Below are 8,717 nucleotides of genomic sequence, written 5' to 3'. Positions count from 1 at the left end.
AAAGTTACTAATTCTTTATTGATTCGGTTCGTTTAATTTATCTGTTTACTACTTTGAATTTGCATATTTCAGCCTATACTGGCGGAATATTTTATTACTTTCAAAAATTAATTTTACTTTCCCTTTTTCAACAAGATGATAAAATAGAATTCTTCCAAGTTAATATGAAATATATACCGATTTCCATGCGATATTTGTGCTGTCATCTACCGTCCGTCTGCTTAAGAAAATACGCGTTGAAATATTTCTTATTTATCATATAATTAAAATTTTATAAACATATGATAAAATATGCAATTCTTTCTTTCTGATATATATAACAAAAAAAAAAAAACACGTTAATACTTTTACTTATTTTTATAATTTTCGAATTAGATATAAAAGCTACATTATAATGGGTATTAAGATCTGCCTTATCAAATGTGGTCTTTATAAGCGTAATTTTATATATGTACATATAACATGTTATTTAAACATGATATTTGTTAACTTAATTATTTTATAGGAATTTTTTATCAAAATTTATTTAATTGAGATTCTTTGTCTCTAACGGAATTAAATTGAATTAGAAACTTTTTAAAAACTGTACAATAGATGAAAAAGGATGTATTGAAATTTGATCATAATGCCGATTTTATCGGTTTTTCTTAATACAGATTTGTTACATAATAATTATGCTAACTGAAATAACATTTATGTTTTAACATTCACATTCTCATTTTAACATGCGTTATTGTGTTTAATCATTTTTATTCGCTTATGTTTTAGTTTTTCTTTTTTTTTTTTTTTTGAAAATTAAGATAAAGCTTAAAATATTCTATTTTACATTTCAGAAGAAAGTGTACAAAAACTAATGCTAAACTAAACGCTAGTAGAATTTTCGAAAAACTCTCTTTGGAAATTTATACATACAGTTATTATAAACAATATACATTTAATCTTTAGAAAAAAAGGCGATTTTTAGAGATAAGCAAATTAAAAACTTATTACTTTGCCTATTAATCTTTATATTATTGTATTATTTTCATATCGTATTGGTGGAGTGCGCAAAGAAATAAAAGTATATATCAAGAATAAAATGAAACGTTCGACTTTAAAAATTAAAGAGAGATGCGGTCGCTACTCGAACGTCGATCGGTGGCGCCCTCGGTGAGCGTGTGCAGCATGAAGTCGCGCGCATTCCGAGTCAGCGTTCAGCGGCAGCGGCGTACGCACGACGCGCGTGGGGGCTGTCACTTGTTGCGTTGCCGTTCGGTCCAGCGTCTGTCTCGTTCTTTCCGCGAGCCCACATCACGTTGCCGGTCGACGCGCGATTTGCCTTTTTATTCGAAACGCAAAGATTTTGAGCCGAGCAGAGACGCGCCGCTTTAAATTTCGACGTGTATATTAGTGCGGTGATTAGTGAGCGTCGGAGTGAAGTTGGTCCTTTTATCTCGTCGGCGCGCGGCCGAAGAATTTATCCGGTGCAACGGTATCGTTCACTTCTCGCCGACGCCGATCTCAGCGAAAAATTATGGTGAGTGCGACACAGAAAGATTGAATTTCGTGGCAGTAAGAGATCGTAGACCGGATTCGATTTAAATGCAATCTCTCGCGCGCGTTTCTCATGCAAGTTTAAAATTGACACGTGACGCGGTAATTTGATTTATACAAGTTTAATTGTATCTCGAATTGTGAGATATACAACACTAGTTAATCCATTTTCTTCTTGTTATATTGCCTTTTTTTATTCATAGAGTTTTCAAACACTTTCAAAACAGTTTTTTCAATATCCAATAATTATTTTTGAAATATTTCTATGATTGAAAAATATTTAAATATTTTTTTAATCTCTTTTATATTTTGCTCTCACACACACTGTATCGATATATAATTCTAGCCTGAAAAATCTATAAAAACAATTGTACCAATGCCATTACCATAATAACTTAGGAGGAATTATTATTATAAGAATATTCTTTCTTATTGTTAATATTGTTATAACTGACTTGGCTTTTCTTAATTCTTAATATAATAGTCTTATTTAAAAATTATATAATCAGTTATTTTTTAAAGACATCTTGCTTTGTAATAATACACACGACGGTATTTGTTTGACAGCAATTATTATCTCTTATATAATCGACGCGCGCGCAAAAGAGAGAGAGAGAGAGAGAGATGCTATCTGTCGCAAGTTTCGATTCACGAGAGACAAAGTGCGATTCGCGCACACGTGCATTTATAACAGCAATCCTCCGTAGTTGGCAAGCCTTAGTGGAATCCTTATGCCTCTCGGATATGCTCGGACAGAGATAATCCTGCGCAATAAAGGAGGCTCTTCGTCTTCACGAAGGGAACCCCGAGCTACGTGCTGCTCCTTTCAATCTCGCAAAAAAAAAAAAAAAAAAAAAAAAAATGTACTGTTCTCGGGCGCTAAAAGCGAGATGCACTCGCGTTACCGTCCCGTTTGCATCTTGTCCAACTTTATCTATATTGTTTATTGTTCCATCGTACACATTTGTGTATTCCACCTCCATCTCACTTCGCTCCGTCTCTCTTTGTCTCCGCTTCTCGCATGAGCAATCCGAAGCTGTGACTAATGTTACGCGTTCGTTTGCGGGAAGAATCTTAATTTGCGCTGTGCATACATGCGTTATAAATGCTGCTCCATGTCGGCCGCAGTTACTTTCATTCGTTTATGGATTGTTTGATCAACCTAATGGTTGACTTTTATCTTTGCGAAAATTTGACATGTGTGTGACATCAATTATTGCGAGATTTCAATATTTAGTTTTGAATAGCTTTGTATATAATTAACACTCAACAAAGTAAAAGCCTGCGCAAACGAAAAATTGCTTGAAATTAAATAAAAAATTAGTTTTAATTCGTAAAAATTTTATATTGCTCATAAATAATTAATGTGTCTCGATGTATTTATATAAGGAAAATTATATTACAAATTCGTCTGATAAGTGGCAAAAAGTTTAAAAATCTTTTCTTGCTTTCTCTCTCTCTCTCCCTCTTAATTAGAATTTAAATGTAGAATGTATTATATAACAAATAAATATAAAAATTATAATATACACGTCACAGATGTCATGCCCCTAAATCTCTGCGCCCATGTTTCTCCTTAGACGCGAATAGTGTAACCATACTCCTTGATTTCTCCCTCTTTTCCCTCTTCACCTTTCTCTTCGCTTATTTTTCTCTTTCTTTCTCTCTCCCTCTCTCTTTCTATTCATATCTTTTTTTTTACTTTTTTGAGAGAATCATAAAAGCAAAGACATTAATCTCCATTTTTTATTTAAAATGGCTTCATTACATTAAATCAATTTAATAATATTTTTACATTATTATCTGTTTATATAATATGTATTATGCATAGATTCTGCAAAATTCGTACTTATAAAATTGATATTTATAGAAATAATATAACATTTTAAAAAAAATAGATATTCTGATTTTTTAATTCGACTAATAGTAAAGATTATATTATGAAAGCCCTATATGTATATGAAAATGCCATTTTATATGTTTTTCATCGCATTTCATATTTTTTTTATTCTACTAAATTTCCAGAAAAAATTTTTTTTTCTGGCTTTGTTTTCTTCTCTTTCGTTTCGTACATTCTTCTCCTTTCTTTCTCCTATTCTTTGTACGGTTGTATGTCCGTGTACGCGAATAAAACCTTCTCTTGGAAACCAGTTTCCAGCTGTTAACTTCTAGTTTCACCGCGCGATATACAGATACATTACTCGCGTACGCTTACACCCCGATGTTTTTCTCTGGCATTGCATTCGCGTTGCATTCATGCGAGAGCATGTCGACCGGTGAATTCGTGCAGGTCACACTGAAAGACATCGCCAGGAGGGCGTTGTAAATTTAAGGGAATTCTTTATATTTTACCTCGTGCGCTTTATATATATAATGTGCCACTTTCTTTACAAATTTTCTCACCGTCTTTTTCTTTGAACGAAATTTACGTTTTTCTCCCGTAGCGAAGGTTTAATGAATGCAATACTATTAATTTTGCAATGATTTATCACGTCAGATATAGTGATTAATTCATTGCGTAAAAGCGCGGTTCTCTTTACGGTCGGAAGATCATCAATTTTGATACGTATTTCTAATTGTTAAGCAAAGCAATTATTCGCACATATTGATTTTTTTTTTTTTTTTTTTTTTTATTATCCGTGGCATAAATCTCAGAGGACTCAATGGAAGATCTCATAAAAAATTCCCGTTAATTCCCGTTAATGAAGAATTTAAAGTACGGAAAGACGAAAATTATAATAGAATCCTTGTAAAGTCTGCCACATCGCGTGAGAATGTCGCGGATGTTTGTCAACGATTATTAATCGATCCGAATGTAATAAATCGGGGCGTACTGATGTTCGGAGAAAAGATCGTTGCCCGGCTGCTAGAAATAATTTTCTCCCTCAACGAAAGGCGAAGGGCACGCGTGTCAGTACCGAAATAGGCGGATGTGAGACGGACCGTTTATGTTCACAAATTCATTCACGGGAGCGAGATAAAATGACACGAGGGCAGGAAAGGAAGGGAGACCTATCGCGAGCTTGAGGCTCGACTGTTAAACGTCGGTCGTTTTCACTCTTTGAGTTTGATCATGAGTGACGTTAAGTTGCGATTGTAAATCGTTCGAAAATTTGCGATGCGCGTAGTCTATTTCGACATTGGATATCCTGTTTATGAATTAACCACCTTAATCTGTAAATAATCGCACTACAAGCATTACGTTTATGAAACGAGTCAGTTTTCTTTTAGAATCAAAGTTCGATTATTAATCGCTTTATACGATTTTGACATTTAGATGATACTAGATAGAAAATGTATCGTTTCTAAATTCATCAAAAAGTATAGCTTTACTTATCTCAAATCTTATAATACACTTTAAGAAATAAACGATGCAAAATTAATTCTATATGCTGCGTGTGAAACAAATTATATTGTCGAAACAAACTACATTGCAATTTAAAATTGATTTCTAGTTTTTCTCGATATCTTCCTTTATTTTTATAAATTTTATAATATTATTATATATTTATAATAATTTTGAGAAAGTATTTATTTGATTTTTTGAAATAAATGTGAGTATATTTTTCTACGCGCATACATAAATATATAAACGTAATAATGTCGCAACCATTATTTCCAAAATAAATGTTTCGTAGAAAAGTGCATTCTTTAGACCTATCGCGAGCTTGAGGCTCGACTGTTAAACGTCGGTCGTTTTCACTCTTTGAGTTTGATCATGAGTGACGTTAAGTTGCGATTGTAAATCGTTCGAAAATTTGCGATGCGCGTAGTCTATTTCGACATTGGATATCCTGTTTATGAATTAACCACCTTAATCTGTAAATAATCGCACTACAAGCATTACGTTTATGAAACGAGTCAGTTTTCTTTTAGAATCAAAGTTCGATTATTAATCGCTTTATACGATTTTGACATTTAGATGATACTAGATAGAAAATGTATCGTTTCTAAATTCATCAAAAAGTATAGCTTTACTTATCTCAAATCTTATAATACACTTTAAGAAATAAACGATGCAAAATTAATTCTATATGCTGCGTGTGAAACAAATTATATTGTCGAAACAAACTACATTGCAATTTAAAATTGATTTCTAGTTTTTCTCGATATCTTCCTTTATTTTTATAAATTTTATAATATTATTATATATTTATAATAATTTTGAGAAAGTATTTATTTGATTTTTTGAAATAAATGTGAGTATATTTTTCTACGCGCATACATAAATATATAAACGCAATAATGTCGCAACCATTATTTCCAAAATAAATGTTTCGTAGAAAAGTGCATTCTTTAGAGCGCGTTTTTTTGGGGGGGTTGCTTGGAAGAAAATCTCTGCGGAGGCAGATGGTGGCAGATGGTAAAAGTGCATTCTTTAGAGCGCGTTTTTTTTGGGGGGGTTGCTTGGAATTTCTTTCGAGAAAATCTCTGCGGAGGCAGATGGTGGCAGATGGTGGGCTACTGGATCAGGTCAGATCTCGCGGACAAAGAGCATCCGAACCTGCCGATGTGAGAGGCGATTTCACACGGGAACGCATTCCTCGGTCAGAATTGGGGGGCTAATATGCACATAGCTGCAACGACGGAGCACTTCAAGTGTGTAACAGAATCTTCACAATCGGCATTTTGTAGCAGAGAAGTTGCTGTTGCGCTCGTTTGCTCGCGATCTGTTCACGAGCGTGTTAATTATCGTCCTTCATCATTCCGCATTTATTCCGGGATTACTTTGATTGAAACGTCATTGACGATTACATCATTGTAGATTTAAATGTAATATATAAAAAATTTTTTTTATACAAAGGTTTAAACACAGAACGCGCTATGTCCTTGAATCTTTAATACTATCGATACGTATTTCTGCCCAGTACTTTGCATTTATCATAAAATTATGTTTGTACGAATATAATGGTCGGCATTCATATCCTATACATTCAGCGCTAAATATAATTCTTTGATTGATGAAATGCGTGATTGTCATATAAGACGAATAAAATTTTGATTAGATGATCAGAATTCTTATCAAATGAATCAGATAATCTATAAAGCAATTAATACGAGCCATCGCATTTATTAAGGTTTTTTTTTTTAAACATATTTTCTGAATATATAGCTAAAAGTTTTGTATATAGCTAATATATTATTTATTTATCTATTTCTTGCAATAAAACACGTTGAAGTAAACATGACAAATAAATGATATATTGCATTTTCATTGCAATCTGTCTCATTGAGTTTTAACAATTAAATTTAATATATTTATGCTTTATCATTTGCTCTGAGAAGTTATTCAATGGAAAACTAATTTGCGCTATTGATTTGCATTTTGCTCTCTATTTGTATATTTATCGTAAAATTAATAATCTAGCGATATATATTTTTAATTATCGTAAATTTATTGCAGTTATTAAATTGAATATAAACAAAATAAATAATTATGTTAATCGTATACTATAATTAGCTCTTTGTCGAATTTACATTTAATTTTACCATAAAACTCTATATATTCTAGACCAAGAGAATATTTACGCGAGTTTGAGAAAACAATGCAGTTGATATTGAATCGCAAAGAGAATATTTTCTCGCAATTCATCGCTTTTAATTGTGATCACCATTATCCGCGGCGTACATGACGTCAATTGCATGAACGAGAAACAATTATAAAACCAATAAAAAACAAAATGGAAATAGAATTAAGGCGATTAAAAATAACTTAATTTACATGTAGTTGATATAAAATATTATTTCTCATTGATTCCTTGCATAAAGATTACGTAATTTTTATTATATTTCTACTGCGTAATACTTTTTACAAAATAAAAATAGGAAAGATTAAAAGAAAGAGAGTAGCATTATTAAATTATTTGTACATAATGATATTTATATTACAATTTTAATATAATTTTTAGCAACGAATCCATTTTCCGACACAAGTAAGAAAGATTTCGAAGTTCTCAAAGTTTTTACGATGAAAAACATTATGTTATTGCAAGGCAAATTGTTTACGAAATTATTCTCTTTTTACACTTTTTATGTTTATAAAGTACAATCGATAAAATCTCGTAAATGGAAGCTAAAATTCGCAGTGCCAAAAATTTGCATAAACATATAGATTTGGCATTGCAAACGAGAGGGAGAGAAAGGAGACGGATAAAAAGTCGGGTACATTTTGTTGCATACATGCACATTGTGCAGCAGTGCTTCTCTTTGGAGTAATTATGTGTTTTAAATTCATAAATATTTATGAGGACCTCTTCTAGAGATACCCGTCTAGACGGGTATCCCGTTCCAAATTGTTGCTTCAAGCGGTAGATCTCCTTTATCAAAAAAAAAAAAAAAGATCGAGAAGTAAATATATCCCGAACATACAGCGCTGATTTAATAATTTGGTGATTAACATTATGAATCAGTATATAGGAGAATGCTCAAATTAATTATGCCACTGTCATAAATATATTCGATGCAATGTGATTATTTGTTTTATAAGTGATTCTTATAATAATTTTATATACATTTATATGTGTATGTGTATGTATTAAGTGATATTCAGAAATAGAATCAAAATTTATTTCCTACTTATCAAAAAGTTATTAATAATTGTTATTATGGTGGAATACTTGATGAAATAATTATATTTATATTATTTTTTTTATTATTTCGAGTAAAACTAATAAGATCTTTTATAACATGATATAGGAGCGAGAGGGCTTCGGTATTATTACCATGTAAAGATTAAAGTATAAATTTTTCTCATTTATTGCTTGTGATTCTTCTTTATCGACTATCTCTTTCTTTTCTTCTCGTATACTCACATTTATCGACAGTAGGAACGCTTGATATTTCTTGCTTCTAAAAAACTATGTCACCGTGTACAATTGAACACAGGGTATTTTGGAAATTATTGAATCTTACGTATTTAAGCAAATAAAATTATGGTAATTATGAAAACTATCTATACTTTTGAAAACTTATTACAAAATATAAGATATATATTTAATCTCATTTTATATTAAATTTTTCGTGCACAATGCAGAATTTAGAAATAAGCATATTTTATTTTTAGATTAATTAAAATAAATAACAATAACGTGCATCATCGGAGTAAATAGTATGACAATATGATGCAAATATTTGTCGACGTTGCACGGACGTTAGTAGGTCGATATATGAATTTTTTTTTTTTT

At 31.4% G+C, this 8,717-nt stretch overlaps 1 protein-coding gene across 1 annotated transcript in view; it reads left to right on the top strand.

The window, feature by feature from the left end:
* Window positions 1–1,134: 1,134 nt before the first annotated feature.
* LOC115237664 overlaps window positions 1,135–8,717 on the top strand; it is a 106,704-nt gene continuing 99,121 nt past the window's right edge. The window contains exon 1 of the mRNA XM_029810862.1: window positions 1,135–1,516. The gene's annotated coding sequence lies outside the window, so the exon portion shown is untranslated. The remainder of the gene's footprint in view (window positions 1,517–8,717) is intronic.

This window comes from Formica exsecta, unplaced genomic scaffold, assembly GCF_003651465.1.
Source record: "Formica exsecta isolate Colony F162 unplaced genomic scaffold, ASM365146v1 scaffold303, whole genome shotgun sequence".
NCBI lineage: Eukaryota > Metazoa > Arthropoda > Insecta > Hymenoptera > Formicidae > Formica > Formica exsecta.
This window is presented reverse-complemented; position numbering and strand designations above follow the sequence as displayed.